The sequence below is a fragment of the Lissotriton vulgaris genome, chromosome 6 (genome assembly GCF_964263255.1).
Source record: "Lissotriton vulgaris chromosome 6, aLisVul1.2, whole genome shotgun sequence".
In the NCBI taxonomy this organism is placed as follows: Eukaryota; Metazoa; Chordata; class Amphibia; order Caudata; family Salamandridae; genus Lissotriton; species Lissotriton vulgaris.
This window is the reverse complement of record NC_141694.1, coordinates 1,644,615,700-1,644,633,534: the sequence shown is the minus strand read 5'-3', so window position 1 is coordinate 1,644,633,534 and position 17,835 is coordinate 1,644,615,700. Positions and strand designations below refer to the sequence as shown.

General features: G+C 39.5%; 2 long non-coding RNA genes across 2 annotated transcripts; one reads left to right on the top strand and one right to left on the bottom strand.

Annotated features, from left to right (window-relative positions):
* Positions 1-14,295: 14,295 nt before the first annotated feature.
* Positions 14,296-15,128, bottom strand: LOC147709246 (uncharacterized). Its single transcript, XR_015296542.1, has 3 exons — positions 15,085-15,128; positions 14,844-14,989; positions 14,296-14,371 (listed from the first exon to the last, which is right to left on the bottom strand). It is a non-coding gene; the product is annotated as an uncharacterized LOC147709246 (long non-coding RNA).
* Positions 15,129-16,793: 1,665 nt separating this feature from the next.
* LOC147709245 (uncharacterized) lies at positions 16,794-17,626 on the top strand. Its single transcript, XR_015296541.1, has 3 exons — positions 16,794-16,837; positions 16,933-17,078; positions 17,551-17,626. It is a non-coding gene; the product is annotated as an uncharacterized LOC147709245 (long non-coding RNA).
* Positions 17,627-17,835: the final 209 nt, after the last annotated feature.

Genomic DNA, 17,835 nt, shown 5'->3' with positions numbered 1-17,835 from the left:
AGCGGGCAGATGCTCACCGATGCCCATAGCTTGCCGGTACCTCCAACCGTCAGCTCCCAGCACACACTTCGAATGTCTGATTAGTGACGACGGATGGAAGCACCACGAGCCAGAACATCCGCCAGAACATTCGCGAGCCCCTGCCCTTGGTCAAGAATAAATACAGAACATAACACACCTCCCCTTCTTCCAGTACTCAAAATGAAATACAATAAACTTTAACCCCAGAAAAAAAGAGATACCCACTAGAACACTGCAAAACCACATAAACATAAAAAAACAAAAAAAGACAAGTAAGGCACACTAAGACTTCACATTATCCCTCAATCTTCCTGGAACTTTGCGGACCTGTTTCCCTGCCATGGAAGAAGTAGAATGATTGAGCGTCTTATTTCCAAAGGGCTTCATGCACGTTGGTTCAACGCCCTTTGCCTTGACTACTCTGGCACAATTCCACCATTGGCCATTCTGTTACTTTACAGCACAACCATCTTTGCTCATTTCTTCCACACAATGAGCAGAACCAAATCTCAATCTTCCCTTAATACTCTTAACTTCTGGTAATTTCACATGCACATAATCACCTTTCTCCAAAACCACACTCTTAGTTCCTTTTGTTTGTCCTCAAATGCCTACTCCAGCTGTATATGTAAAAGATCTGCTATGACCTTACACACGTCCTTCCAAAAGAGCAGCATAGGGGGGCAGTTGACAAACATATGAATGTCATCAGCGTCTGTAAGTCCACATTTCTTGCAGCACATCCCATTTGACCCCTTAAATTTTGATAGTCTCCTCGGGGTAACTCTTAGTTCCTTTTATGACATCGTAATGTTCCTTACTCTTAATTTGACTATTCTTATTTCTGCTTCTTGCCATTTCAGTGTCATGTGCCCCGTCGTCTTTGGAATTAACTCTGGGAAAGTTTTTCAGCCAGGTCTCAACAAATCCTGAGAACCCCCAGCCCTTCAACACAGCAGAAGGTGAGAACCCAGTCACACTGTGGGGAGTATTATGATATGACCGACGCATGGCTCACACCGCATCACCCACATCAATACTTTCAAGTACAGCTTCTCTCACACAATCAGAAATCATTCTATTTGCTCTGTCAACTTGACCATTCCCTTGAGGGTGGTAAAGACTACACCTTTTGTATTTGATCCAAGCTCCTTATAGAAATTCTTCCATTTCTAGCTAACCAAACTGCATCCCTTTTTCGGACAACAGCTTTGAAGGAAACCCTTCTCTTGCAAAACATCAGTAAGAAAACTGTTGACATTCCTAGTGTATGGTTCACAAACAAACTTCACTTCAAGCCATTTAGACAAATGATCAATCAGCACGATGGCAAACCTCTGAGCTGGTGGAAGGGTTTGGAATGATCCAAGAAAATCGATACTCACCGTCTCCCACACCTTAAGAGGTACCTCAGGAATGCTCATCAGCTGAGTGGCACACTTCAGCCCTTTGCCGTTCTTCACACAATTCGAACACTTACCAAACCTGTCCTCCACATCTTTGTCCGTTCTGGGCCATCAGATGGTCTTCTTCAACCTCTTTTTGGTCATTGTCTTACCCAAATGACCGTTGTGACTAATATCAATGAGTTTTTCTCTGACAACACATGGAGGTATCAACTTGTCCATTCTGAGAAGCAATCCATCTTCTAAGGAAAGCTGAGACTGAACCTTGCTAAAAGATTGAAGATCAACAGTAACTCAACCTTCCATCAGCCCTGTGTGTTCCACCACTCTTCCTACCACCAAGTCTTGGTCTAAGGCAGATCTCCACTCCCTTTCACTAACACTCTTGGGGTCAGATGTACGACCCACCACTTTGCGACTCGCAAATTGCGTTGTATTTGTGACTCGCAAATTAGGATGTACAACAGTGTTTCAGACACTGTTCAAGATTCCTAATGGGGTCGTAAATTGCACACCTCATTAATATTAATGTGGCAGGCGCAATTTGCGACCCCATTTGGAATGGCTAGCACTAACAGGGATGGTGGCCTGCTGGGGGTCAGCAGACCACCAAAAATGTGAATGTTTGAAAATAGCTGTTTTTTTTAATGCAGCCCTTTTTTCTTAAAGGAAAACAGGATGCATTTAAATAAAAGAAAAATGAAACTTTTTAGGTTTTTTTTTTAGGGCTGGCAGTGGTCCCTGGAACCACTGCCTGTCCTTAAAAGATCATCTTGATCTTCAAGCATTTCCACCTCTCCCTATGGGCAAACTAGATAAACAGTCACCTTTCTTGTTCTAATCCTCTGGGATGTATCCGACAACAAAAAAAATACTCCAGCAATTTGACACTCAATCTCACCAGCCTAGCTGTAGCCTTGGAAGAATGAACATTCGTACAATAGAAAATGGGTATTAGGGGTTTGTGATCAGACCTCAATTTGAAACTAGTGCCCCAAACATAAGCTTCAAACCACCCATATTCCCAGACACAAGCAAGCATCTCACGCTCAATGACAGAATACTGTCCTTCAGTTGGTCTGCACGTGTGAGATGCAAAGGCCACAGTACAGCCATGATCATCTCCATCCTGAGACAGTACAGCCCCTGTTATAGTTATTTCACCAGGATTGAATGGACTCAGCAATGGAGCATTAGCTAAACTCCTTTTGCGCTTGTCAAAAGCAAGCATTTATATCCCAACCCACACAAACCTGCCATTTGTTTTAATAAGGCCAGCAGGGTATTTCAATGGTTGAATATTTTTTGACAAACTTATATTTGCACATTACCAGGAATACCCTCAAATGGAACAGGCACCTTTTCAATGACTTCTAACAACCCTGGGCGCGACTAATACCTTTTCCATCTATCAAGTGACCGAATTATTCTACCTCACTCACTCCAAACATACAATTATCCTTTCCCAGTTTAATACCCCTTTCACTCATGGCAATCAACACAGAATTCAATCTCTTGAGGTGTTCAGGACCATCCTTACCAAAGATCAACAGATTGTATTAGAACACGAGTACACCATCGAGTCCCTTCACTGGTAACCCTTTGAAAAGTGATAACAAAAGGCATCCTGCAGAAATGGTACATGCAATAAGGTGCCATGAGAACCTGATGGTATGCTGAATGTAGGTCAAGTTTTGAAAACACATTGGCTCCTGACAATGTTCATATCCTTTCCTCTAATTTGGGTAAAGGGTATCCATCCACCCAAATTGCTTCATTCAAGCTTCTAAGATCAATGCACATTCTGATTTCATTATTCTTCTTCCTTGCCACCACAATAGGAGAAAGCCATAAAGAAGATTCAATCGATTCAATAATCGCATCTATGTGTAAACTGTCCAGCACACTCTTCAAATTGTCCCTTACACTCAATGGCACGCCTCTCAGTTTGTGCTTCACAGGAATACACCTGTCCTTTACTCTTACAACATAATTAAATCCTTTGAACATTCCCAACTGTTCATCAAACATATTGCTATGTCTTTTAAGTAAGGGGTGTATGTTGTCTAAATACCAATTCAACTGACGTTCAACAATCGCCAAATCTTGATGTAAAATCTGTGTCCCCAATATTACAACGTGGAAACTCTGCAGAGCCAACCCTTTGTGGAGGAAAGTTTTATTTAAATTAGAACAAGTACAAAGTAGGCAGCCGCTCACCGATACCCCCAGCTCGCTGATACTTCCAACTGTCAACTCCCGGAACATACATTGAATGTCCGAGAAGTGCCGACGGATCGAAGCACCACAAGCCGGAACGTCTGCAAGCCCCTGCCCTTGGTCAACAATAAATACAGAACATAACAGTGCCCTCCTAGTGACCTAAAATCATGCTAGGGGACATCAAATCTCACTCAGGCTTGGCAACTTACATTTTCAAACCGCGCACAAGAAAAAACTCTGACAAGTGGCGGCTGGTGGAATTGGGCCATAACTCCATGTTACAAGCATAACATGAATTTGCCAAAATTCTAGCCATTCCACCAGCAGAGCCGAATATATTGCCTACCCCCTACTGCAAACTTAACCACATTTGGGGCGAGTGGTGGACTTTGGAGGATTTAATATTTTGACTCAGAATGTGACCACACTGGGGTCTATCGTCAAACTGCATTTTGTAATATGTTTAGTATACTACAATAGAATTAGTAGCATACTACAAAATGTTTTCACAAATCAATATGTGCAGGTTCCACCTCTGTCTCTCCTATCTTTATATGTGTGGAGATCTCTGCCTCGAGGTTGTATGACGGAATAACATACGGAAATACTTTGCAAACCTTTATATTGCAGCTTTTACCCCACATTTTTTTAGAATGCATATGCTTTAAAAACGTATGCCTTTAACAAGCATTGTTTATATATATTTATATATAGATATATATCTATATAAGAAATATATTTGTGGGGGGAGACCCCACATCTCTGAACTTACCTTAAATACATGGTAAAAGTATGCGTTGAAAAGGCACAAACGTTGTGAAAACATGCATGGAAAAAAATGTGAAGTAAAGGCACAATGTGGTAAAATCCTCTTTCAGGCCGTTTCTCCCACCTCAACTGTGGTATCTCAGCACATGTAAGTATACAGTTTAGGAGCCGATTCCGATCTTGCTCAGAAGGGCTCCGAACGCGATCCAGACAGAAAAAGTACGAGCTGTATGCTTGTTTACTGACGTCTCATACAGCTGTACAAGCAAGCAAGTACGATGCGAGAAACGCGAAAACGCCGACCGAATCGTTTCTTGGGCCAAACTACTCCATACGCAAACCTTGCCATGCAATGGAGGCGATTCCTGACCGAGCTAGTATGATGCACGATTCGGTCATCCGGATCTAGTTGGAGCGGATTTTGGGGGTCCTCGCCGGACCCCCCTTGACCCGTAGTCGTACGAGTCGATCACAGTGGTCCCCCTACAAATGCATGTACGGTGCGGGTGACACAGATGCATCCCCACTACAGGGGGCACTCTTGTTCGTAACATGCCTTTTTCGGCAATGGGAGCCTATTTGCGCATCGTGCAACAGGCTCCCATTGACTTCAATGGGGCTCCGAGCGGCCTGTGTCCTTCAGCGCTTGTTCACATCGTACTCCGGCGTGCGGAGCCCCGGAGCACGAGTTGGTCGGAAAGACCTCCGAGTCGGACAGCGCCTTATCCCAGCAAGATCAGAATCGGGCCCATAGTAGTGGGAGGGATGGGAAAGAAGTGCCTGGAAAATAAAATAGGGAATATTTACTCTTATAGGGGAAGGGTTAAGGAAGGGCAAGGCAGGGATTTAGGCAGGGATGTGCACCCACCCATATAAGAATAATCCCATTCCTATTCACAAACTCCACTTCTAAAGTTACTACAGCCCAAAAGGTCCAAAAACAGAAAGCTATAAACTTACTCCAGCTCAGAGTTGGCGCACATCCAGCATCACACATGGACGACCACTGGTACTGCAGCACCCTCCTATAGAAAATAATGGAGACAGGGAATAAAAATAAAGCTCCTTAGGAATTAATGTTAAATTAAATTATCTAAAATAATTACAAATACAAAAGAATGTAATTTATTGTTAAAAAATTATCTAAAAATAAAACAAAGTTTTTAATTTATGTTATCATGGTTTAATAAATCATATTAATTTGAAAATTAATGTAACTTTGTTATTGCAATTAATTCCATACAACACTTAGTACATCACTTAATTCATAATGAAAACCTTCTGTCGATGGAAATTGTTTTTATCATTTAAACCTTAGAAAAGTAATATGAATTTATTATATTCAAACTAATTACATTTTAAATTTAAAGTAAGTTATTAAAGCTGTAATTTTTAACATTTTGTTCTACATTTAAAATAAATAAATAAAATCATTTTACATTTATTAGGTAGGGCATAGATCTCCCTGTGGTAAAATATAGGGAAAAGTGAAAACAATTGTTAAATTTTATTACATTTTTTTATGTTCAATAATAAATTAAAGTTATATATGTATTTAAAATATTGAACAACATTTAATGCTACAGCACTACTACCATAATCCTGGATTAAATATTTAATGAATTAAAATATATTGAAATACATTTAAAAATGTCAAAGATGTATTACCAACATTCCATCTAAAATCATAAAACAATTATATTTATATATTATGTGCTAACAAATAAAAAAATATGAATTAATTTAAATTAATGTAATCTTTTTTACAAATCAAAGCAACATTTATTTTTACATTAATAAAAAGGTATATACATATTTTATCATAAATAATATTTATTTTTCAATTCTATTTAAATTTTTTAGCATTACATTAATTGTGTATACAAATGTAAAAACATTTTGTAGGTCAATTCAATTTAATATTTTCACTATGGGGCTCTATCTTAAGTCCCTGCCTCCTTAATTTTCTATGGGAGGGTGCTGCATTCCTGTATTTACCATGTGTGGTGCTGGACTTGCTACTCCTCCTTTTTTGGCTTTATTTATTTTATTTATTTAAAAGGTTTTATATAGCGCTGGCTACACCCATGGGTATCAGCGTGCTTCACATAAGTTTGATGATAATACAGTTACAAAGTATTTGAAGAAATGCACATAGGAAAGTAAAAAAAAATACTGTACAAAATGCAGCATTCAGACAAGATCAATATTTATAGAACACAATAAACATAAGGTTTGCGTTGGTAAATAATTGACAGAGGCATTAGATTGCAGACAAATGTAACAGGAATATACACTTTTCTTTACAGCAACATGAGGTCAGCTCAATGGTAAGGGTATATAAGGAGTAGGTTTGGTGTGAAAGGAGGGGTGAAGGAATGGATGGATGGGGAAAGGAAGAGGAGGAGGGGGAGAGTGGGTAGGGAAGAAGGAGGGCAAGAAAAGTCAAAGAGGGTGGCGGGATGGATAGGTGGGAGGGAGTAGGAGAGGGTAGAGCACGTGAGAAGAGAGAAGATTTAGGTGCCCCAGGTAAAGTTTGAGGTCTTTTTTTAATCTGAAGTACGAGGGGTTACAGCGTAAATCTATAGGGAGGGCGTTCCAGATGTTGGGAGCATTACCAGAGAAGGAACGAGATTGTGAGGCTTTAGTTTTTTGGCAGAAGGGGGATGAGGAGGAGAGTGTTGGTGCTTCTCATTGGACGGGAGCGGCACGCTATTTTGAGTTTACTTGAGAGTTAGATCGGAGACTTTAGGTGAAGGGCATTGTGTTTAATGCAGGCAATTTTGTAGGTTGCTCTGCCTTCAAGTGGAAGCCATTTAAGGACTTTAAGGGCAGGAGAGATGCGGTTGAAACGCCTTGTGTCTGTTATAAGCCTGGCCGCAAAGTTGAGTATTATTTTGAGGGGGGCAAGGTGGATTTTGGGTTTTCCAGAGAGGATAGCGTTTCCATAGTCAATTTTTGAGAGGACTAGAGATTGGATTACTGATTTGAAATCTTCAGCAGGGATGAATGGTTTTAGTTTTTGGAGTTGGCGGAGCGTGAAATGTGCTCCTTTAGCTGAGTTTTTTATATGGGAATTGAGAGTTAGCTTATTGTCAAAGGTTATGCCCAGAGATTTAACTGATTTGGCTGAGGAGAATGGGCAGTTTAGGGCATTAAGGTCAGAGATCCAAGATTGGATAGGGAGTGAATTGTTTTTAGGGGAGAAAATAATAATTTCAGTTTTATTAGGGTTCAGTTTGAGATGGTTGGAGTGGAACCAGGATTTGATCTTAGTCAGGGTGTTGTTTGGGTGCAAGACATCAGAATGGGATTTAATTTTATAGTATAGTTGGGTATCATCGGCGTATAGGTGGTAGTTTAGTTAACTCCGGCTTGTTTTAGTATGGCAGTGAGGGGTTCCATAAAGAGGTTAAATAGTACTGGAGAGAGAATAGAACCTTGGAGGACACCAAGAAAGACATGAGAGGGGTTTCAGAGACAATTTTGGATTTTGATTTGTTGAGTTCTATGTTGAAAGTAGGAAGTGAACCAGCTAAGGACATGGCCATTAAGACCGAACCGACATTTGAGTGTGTTAAGTAAGGTTGTGTGGTTGACTGTATCAAATGCGACCGAGAGGTCGAGGAGAATGAGTAGGCAGGACTCACCCTTATCCAGGACATGGTGGATGTCATCAATGGTTTTTAGCAATGTGGTTTCAATGCTACAGCCTTTACAGAAACCGGATTGTAAAGGGTCAAGAAGGTTGAAAGTGTCAATGTGTTTGTCGAGAATAAGTGACCTTATTCTCGTATATTTGGCTCTGCCCCTTTTTCAGAGTGTGGAGACATGCAAGTCTACACTTTCAATTAACTTAACTCTTGTAATTGTTGAATAGTAAAAAAGTAGTAAAGTTAGTCAAAAATGTAAGAGTAAAATTACAAATGTGGATTTACTCATTTGTAAGTCTACCTTTGTGAATAGGATACACTGTAGTAAGTGTTAGATTTTGGAGTTGCCCAATTTAATATTTCCGGTCCAAACACTACCGTATAATGGAAATATTTTTATTTCGGGGACATCATCAAAAGATTATTTCAGAAAAAAATAATCAAATTATAAATAAAAATTATGAATGCAAAAAAATTGCAATAAGAAAAAAATATATTAATAAAAGAATAATAAATGTAAAACCACACAAACAAAATAATTTACAACACAAATAAACATTTTACTCCTTTTTTCCTTTATTTAAATGAATTAGCAAAGAAATAGAATAAAATTCAAATAAAAATATATTTGAACACAAATTTCTATAACAAATATTGCAACACAACCATAAACATAAACTAGTGCACCATTTAGTGAAAGAATACATAACTTATATATAGGGAACAATTATGAATGCATGTCAAAAATAAAACATTTATAAAACAATGTATGTAATATTTTAAACAATTCAGGGGCTTATTTTGATGTCAGGCAGACTTGCGTCCGCCCAACACCGTCGCTCATACGAGTTCGACCTACCTCCGATCAGCAGTCCCGACTGCCTAATGACGATGCGACAGCACAGGGTGCCGTCACATACTCTCCTTTCCCTATGGGAGCAGTAAACCGATTGTAGCACAAGCTCCCATAGGGATATGGGAGGATGTGTTCATTCCTGCACCGCATGGCAGGCCCCTCTGGGTGCCTACCACACGGTGCAGGGATCAACAAGGGGGGACCATAGGTGCCACCTCTGCCCCCAACCAGAGGTCATAAACAGAAAGAGGCCTTGTTGGGGCCCCCAAACTCGCTTTCCGAACAGGCTTTACATGTCAGAAAGCCTGGCATTGAAAGCCCGGCATGGAATTCCTGCCAGAGTATCGTAATCTGGATGCCATCCATATGGATTACGGGCCCGTCTACAACTGGGCGCCAGGCTCTTTAAGCCCATCGGAATACAGCCAAAATGGCTGGCTGGTATCACCTTCCGACCACCTAAATTGTAATTAGGGGATTGGAAGGGAAACTAACGCTCTCAGTCAGAAACCTCTGACCTAAGGTCGGGGGCTTTCCGACAAAGATCATAATCAGACCCTGAATGTTTTAATAAATTATAAATTGACTTATGTCAATGCATACCAACAATTTAGTTTAAATTAAATTCACAAAAATAAAATAATAAAAAAATATATATTTTTAAATAATTATATTTTTCACATTGAATAATGAAATGGATTATAATTGAACATTTAAAAAAATGTCTTTACTTAAATCTCACAATACATTTTTTAACTGGAGCAAACTTTTTAAAACACATTTTAAAATGTATTCTCCACCCTAGCCCACTATAAAACGAACATTCTGGTCTTAAAATTATAAAGGTGTAAAAAAATTACAATAAAAACAGAACCAAATACACATAAAACAACAATATACATCACAATAAAAGCCATATAAGCTTTAGCAGCACACCCTTACGTGTATTTATCAGTCCAACACTAGTATAGGGTGTATTTAAAACAAAAAAATGTGCTGACAACATCTCTAGGTAGTAGATGTCACAAGCTGCCCTAGCACCTCGATCTAATTCTTGCAACATAAGGCTAAACATACTCATGACTATCACATATATTTAGGGTCACTATTTGATGTGTGGTTTCTCCCTTCAGGGAACACTACTACCTATTTTTATTTTTGTCTAACTATAGATCCCAATGTTAAACATATTTTTAAACACAATAGTAAAAAAAACAATTTCTTACCTTTGATATTCTTCACATCAGGAAGTTTTACAAACTGTGTGTGGTTCATGGAAACAATATTATATTGGATCACCAAAATATGTTATAATCCATAATTGATGGATAAATAGGCTTACCCAAATGCGCCCTTCTCCAAGTGCAACTCATTCACTGAAAAGAGAACGAAATACCAGGAAATACAGGTAATGGCAGAGTTTACTGAAGTACATATTATATGACACATTAAGGTGCTTATTACGATGTTCGTCGGAAAGCCTCTGCCCAACACCAACTTAGAATCAGGACTGATCGAATATCGGTCAGCGGTTCTGATCGATGGTTTACGATGCGACCGAACACTGTTCTGTCGCATTCCCATTGTTTCCTATGGGAGCTTGTGTTACGCCCGACAACCGGCTGTAGCACAGGCTCCTATTGGGAAATGGGGTTTGTGCGGGAAACCCTGCACCCTGTTGCAGGCACCCCATGGTGCCTGCCACACAGTTCAGGGTTTTATAGGGTGGTTCCTTAGGTACCCCCTTAGCCATCAACCATAGGACGCGGGAGCTAGGGGACCTTGCCAAGGGTTCCCAAAGTCACTTTCCGGCAGCCTTTCCATGTTGGACAGGCCGATGCGGAAAGGCTGTTGGAAATCAACATCGTAATCCCGATGGTGGAAAGGCTGTCCATAGGGGTGTACGATGCAGTTCCGACTGATACGAATACTCTGTGAGTTGCTCGAAACCGAAGCGCAATGCCCGCGCGGTTTATGTTCCGAGCGCCAACATCGTAATCGAGCAGTCAGAATGCAAACCGACAAAGTCAGTTGGAAGGGCTCTGACACAGTTGAGAAGATTCCAACTGTCGGGAGGAAACTGTTATTATTATCTAAACATTTTAACATTCTAATACAAAAGAGATTCCAATGTTATAAAACTCATAGGTTTTTATGAAAGAAAATGCAACATGTTAATGAGATTCAAAATGTTATTCACCAAAAATTCATAATTTTATCGTGCGTGAAAGCACAGAAATGTAATTTCATTAACACTGCACGCTCTAATTCATCAAATGAAATATATTGTGTAAATGCATACAATGTTGTACTTGGCAGAAACTGACTATACACACTACTTCGGATTGGTGAAAGGTTACAAGTCTGTCCTTTCTAGAACGCCCTCTCCATAGTACCCACACCTCTGTGCGCTATTTACCATGCACAAAGAGGAGACAGACTCAGATTTTTGCCCTTCAAAAGTGGTCGTAGCTTGTTCTTTTTATTTTCAATCATCACATGTGCAGATAAACACAACAGGATATTGCAAATGTGAGCACTCTCTATTTTAAAACAACAATAGGAAAAGCATCAAAGGAGCAGATGAGTGATACAACACCCATTTTTCGGATGGGACACCTTCCTGCACAAAAACAATCTTAAAAGGTGTTTTCCTCTTTCTATGTGTGCTGTAGTATGCAGCACATTAAGAAAGAGGAAAAAACTGGAGAAATGGAGATAGCTCTGGAGGCATACAGATTTGCGATTTGCGCTGCGTTGCTTTACTCAATATTTATTAGGCCACTCAAAGCCACGCATAAATCGGATTGAGACCCCTGTGTCACACATGTACAACTTTATGTGGTGCAAAAGTGATGCAGGGCTCTCATAAATAAACCACCCAGTTTATATACTAATATAGGGCATCTATTGTGCTTACCCATCATATTTTCAATCGTTGCCTCTGACAGAGGGTCCTCATATGGAAGCAGGCAGGGAACTAAGAGGCTTGACCCAGTGTCTGCCAGGTATATAAACCAGATGCCCCGCCCACTCAATGGCACTCTGACTTGCACCATGAATCCTCCTCCTGGAGAAACCAATGAAAGCCCCAGGCGAGAAAATAACAAAGGAGGAAAAGACGAAAGGAAGTGGGAGCTGATCCTTGGTGGCTATTACGCCCGTCCTTAGCTAGGTCGGCTGTCTGGGTAGCATTTTGATAAACTTGAACCATCAGAAGACATTCTGTCTGTCAATACGCTGAGCTGTAAAAAAATGTATAACATAAAATAAAATGTATTAAAGCTTTGGCCCTCTTCTTGTGTACCCACAATATGATGTGCCTAAGTAAAGAACCAGGGGGCATATTACCAAGGAGAGCGATAGGCAAATATCGCAGCGTTAGCGGCCGTTTTCGGCCGCTAAGCGGCGATAATTCTATCGCCCTATTAACAAGCTGTCGCTAACAGCAGTTAGCGACAGCTTGTAGGTGATAGGGAGCGGTTTGGGGCCCGCTTTGCATGTCAGTGATATTTATCGCTAATGACATGCAAAGTGGGCGTACCCAACCAGTTGGCGACTGACAGCAGTCGCGAACGTCACTATCGTATATTAGCAAGGCAGGCATAGCGATGGAAATATTTGCGCTAAGCTCGAATATCTCCAAATACTAACACCTGCCCAGACCAGTTCTTAGCCATGTTATCCAATGGGAGGTGGATAACATGGCTAAGAGCATTTAGTCGCTAATGCGTGAATATCACTGTATTCTCAGCAATATTCACGCATTTCGCTGCTATTGCCTGGATTTTTATCGCTTTTGAGATAAACCTTGCTAATAGCAAGTTATCGCAGTGATAAAAACCAGTGATGCGCGGCGATAAAAATATTGCCGCTAACCCTACTTAGCGATAAATAGTGCTATTTGTTGGTAATATGCCCCATAGTTTCCTGCATAGAAGTACTAGCATCGAGAATTAGGGCTGACCCAGTTTAATTTCTAACTAGTTCACAGAATAGAGCCTGCCCCACCCCAGAGCTCTTATCCACTCTTACTATTAACATGCCAATGCCGGAAGGCAGCTAATTGGTCCCTTTACTGCCAGTGTTCCATTTGCTGCGGCGATATGTGACAGCTTATATGATTGGCATTTATTAAAGCAATACATCAATTCATTCGCGTCCCCATTTTGAGATTGAATTATACAGATGTCTTCTCCCACGCTGCGTAAAGTAACCTAATTAGGAAAGTGAAAAACAGATTTCTTCTCATTACCTCAGAGACCACACTGCCTTTCTTACCTACCATTATATTTAAGTTGAAGTAAGCAATGAAAACGCAATCAGGCCACCTGCCAGAAGTGCGCCTAGGGAGTTAATAGTTTATTTGAAGCCTATTTCCATGTAATGATAGTTCGTGAAAAGCGTTTATTTTACAAACCACACTAAAAGACCCGGTGGAGCTTAATATTTGGCATTTTTTACATGTCCCATTACCACTCCTGTTTGGCAGAAAGGTGAAAATTGCCTATTGGTTTTTCAGTGTTTGAAAAGGCTGTTCCAATTTAAATTATTCGAAGAAAGCTTTCATTTACTCCGAAGGTGTGCACTGCGTTAATTGAAAAACGCTCATGAGTGGTGATTTCCAAGTGTTTGAGGACCTGTGACATGTCCCCTAGAATATCACTGAAGGAGGTTTAGAGCGGGGCATGTGTCATTGGCCCTTAATTGTACAGCACTCCCTGCCACAGAAGGGAAAACTCCGGCTATGTTAAAAAAAAAAAACCAGTGAAGACAGATAAGCAAAGGAAAAGTCAGAAACTGACAGAACATATTTATATAGTCAAATGAAAAAGTCTTTCTTCGTTAGAGATGTTCGGCGGCTTATTGAACGTGACCCACGCCACTGCAAGCTAAGTGATCTGGGATTCATACTAGCATCTCTAAGTGACCACTCAAGAATTATAAGAAAAAACAGGGTGCCTTTTCCTGATTGTTATGCCTTGTAGGTATGCCGCTCCTGCTGGAGGTGGCAACCTCTGTGTGAACAGGAATCGTGCAGTCTTATTTAGGTTACCAAATTTACAACCTGAATTAACAACCTTTCAGTGTTATACGGGACCACATATAAAGCATAGAAAGCATAGAAATGTTTAAAATTTGTAGTGCATTTATTCAAAAGAATTTTTTGTTTAAAAAGTCATGGTGTTACAAAACTGTTGCATTAAAAACTCGTTACACGGTATATATTCAATGTATATAAACAATATTAATAACACATTTCTTAAAAGACAATATCATTTATTTTTAAAAAAAGTTCTCCTTTATACAGTATTGTTTCCAAAAAACATATTTGTAAAAAGATAATAAAACACAAATGTTAGGAACAAAAATGTCGACGCGGCGTTTCGGTGCCCCTGATGTTCTTGCACCTTCTTCAGGACTTGTTCCCTGATTGGTCACATCTACAAAGACATATATCATAATATGTTTCATTAGGTCCCATCTACTAGTTTCAGTTACATATACTCAATACAGCATTTGATAAACCTAACATTTGGTAACCTCTAAAGTCTCTTATGCACATCCCAACTTAGGATTTGTTACAACGCTGTTGTTATACTTTCTACATTTATCTATAAATTGATTAACTTCTAGGCTTGGTGGTGGTATGGTGTTATTATTTTACACCAGTAGTAGATGACTAACTCTGTTTCATATTTCCTCTGCTGGACAGTCCCTTATCCCACTCCTTTCTGAGATCTTACTGTCGGTCATTTACATATAACCCTGAGGTCTGGAATAGGATTCATTTCCCTTTTGCTCTGTGGTGATCTTTCAATTGTATCCCACTGTCAGTCATTTAAATGTAACCCTGAGGTCTGGAATGAGATTTCTTTCCCTTTTCCTCCCAACCAGTTTAGTTATCCAACTTACCCAGGTGGTATTCCCTGGACCCTTTTGATCATATGAGTCTGTTTAGCATCTGCTCATATTTTCGTTCCCTTTAGCTATATGGGATTTCCTCTCAATCAATGTTCTTAGTTTTTCCTTGGAGACTTTGGAAATTAACCACTTCAGTACTATAAAGTAAAGAGAAAACATTTATATATCTTCACTTTTTTCCTTTTTATGACTAACTCCTGTTCAGTCTAAAAGTTAAATATATGCTCCTCACCGGTTTTTATTTCCAATTCTTACTTTAGTTGTAAGGAGGATGCCTCTGGGAGCTCCCTTTCTTATGGGTTGGATACTTCACGCCCCTGCTCCGTCTAAGGATGGGATAATCTTTGTTAATGTATCTGGATTGCTCCTTAATTTCATCTGAATTATCACCTTCCTATTCTTTTCCTTACCTTATTAAATATTTCGGAGTTACCATTAGTTTACTTCACTCATGGGGATGTTGATCTTTAGGTAGATGCCTTTTGACTTGGCTTGTATTTCTAGGAAGGGATAAATTTTAAGGCTGAGTTAGAACAGTCTGTTTCCTTTAAAGAAACATTCTTCTCCTAGCAGCGCTAGCATAACCCTGTTTTTACTTACTTGGTGAAGGGAGCTGAGCTGCGTGGCGTCCTCCTTGCCTCTTGAGTCTTTTCCATATAATGAAACTACCTTGTGTCTGGTATTTATACTGTCACAGATTGGTTCATTGTTTGACTAATCATTGACACCTGGTTACTGTTTGTAGGTGCAGGTACAAGGTGACCCGATTGTGGCCGCCATCTTGTAGTGGGTTAAAACCCTATTTCTCTATTTGCTTTTTTTCCCTAGATTATTACTGTTCTATCTCTCTGTGCATTTTATTGGTTTCCTCAATGTATACCTCCTTCTACCTATTACCGGACTCTGCTGAGTTTTACCGCTGTTAACTTCATATGTTATTTTTCTTATTTAAGTGTTATGTTCGTACCGCGTTTATTTTACGCTGGGTCATCGCTTGCTATTTTTTCTATTTTAGCGAGCACACCTCCTTCACACGTTTATAGATCGAAGGGTTTAAAACCTGATTAAACTCCGCTCATACTTCGAGCGCCATTTTCGATTGGGAGTACTCGTGATTTTCTAAACTCCATAGTGGTTATCTGTTTTGGTCCCTTGTTTTCACTCGAATGTTATGAGTTATGGTATTTTATGTTTGGTCCTCGCCTGCTATTATTTCTAATTTAGCAAGCACATATCCTTGGCATGTTTATAACCCGATGAGTTTACGACCTGATTGTGTTCCGCTCATACTATGAGCGCCATTTTGAAACCACTATGAAGATAACCACTAGAAGGAGGTATACATTGAGGAAACCAATAAAATGCACAGAGAGATAGAACAGTAATAATCTAGGGAAAAAAAGCAAATAGAGAAATAGGGTTTTAACCCACTACAAGATGGCGGCCACAATCGGGTCACCTTGTACCTGCACCTACAAACAGTAACCAGGTGTCAATGATTAGTCAAACAATGAACCAATCTGTGACAGTATAAATACCAGACACAAGGTAGTTTCATTATATGGAAAAGACTCAAGAGGCAAGGAGGACGCCACGCAGCTCAGCTCCCTTCACCAAGTAAGTAAAAACAGGGTTATGCTAGCGCTGCTAGGAGAAGAATGTTTCTTTAAAGGAAACAGACTGTTCTAACTCAGCCTTAAAATTTATCCCTTCCTAGAAATACAAGCCAAGTCAAAAGGCATCTACCTAAAGATCAACATCCCCATGAGTGAAGTAAACTAATGGTAACTCCGAAATATTTAATAAGGTAAGGAAAAGAATAGGAAGGTGATAATTCAGATGAAATTAAGGAGCAATCCAGATACATTAACAAAGATTATCCCATCCTTAGACGGAGCAGGGGCGTGAAGTATCCAACCCATAAGAAAGGGAGCTCCCAGAGGCATCCTCCTTACAACTAAAGTAAGAATTGGAAATAAAAACCGGTGAGGAGCATATATTTAACTTTTAGACTGAACAGGAGTTAGTCATAAAAAGGAAAAAAGTGAAGATATATAAATGTTTTCTCTTTACTTTATAGTACTGAAGTGGTTAATTTCCAAAGTCTCCAAGGAAAAACTAAGAACATTGATTGAGAGGAAATCCCATATAGCTAAAGGGAACGAAAATATGAGCAGATGCTAAACAGACTCATATGATCAAAAGGGTCCAGGGAATACCACCTGGGTAAGTTGGATAACTAAACTGGTTGGGAGGAAAAGGGAAAGAAATCTCATTCCAGACCTCAGGGTTACATTTAAATGACTGACAGTGGGATACAATTGAAAGATCACCACAGAGCAAAAGGGAAATGAATCCTATTCCAGACCTCAGGGTTATATGTAAATGACCGACAGTAAGATCTCAGAAAGGAGTGGGATAAGGGACTGTCCAGCAGAGGAAATATGAAACAGAGTTAGTCATCTACTACTGGTGTAAAATAATAACACCATACCACCACCAAGCCTAGAAGTTAATCAATTTATAGATAAATGTAGAAAGTATAACAACAGCGTTGTAACAAATCCTAAGTTGGGATGTGCATAAGAGACTTTAGAGGTTACCAAATGTTAGGTTTATCAAATGCTGTATTGAGTATATGTAACTGAAACTAGTAGATGGGACCTAATGAAACATATTATGATATATGTCTTTGTAGATGTGACCAATCAGGGAACAAGTCCTGAAGAAGGTGCAAGAACATCAGGGGCACCGAAACGCCGCGTCGACATTTTTGTTCCTAACATTTGTGTTTTATTATCTTTTTACAAATATGTTTTTTGGAAACAATACTGTATAAAGGAGAACTTTTTTTAAAAATAAATGATATTGTCTTTTAAGAAATGTGTTATTAATATTGTTTATATACATTGAATATATACCGTGTAACGAGTTTTTAATGCAACAGTTTTGTAACACCATGACTTTTTAAACAAAAAATTCT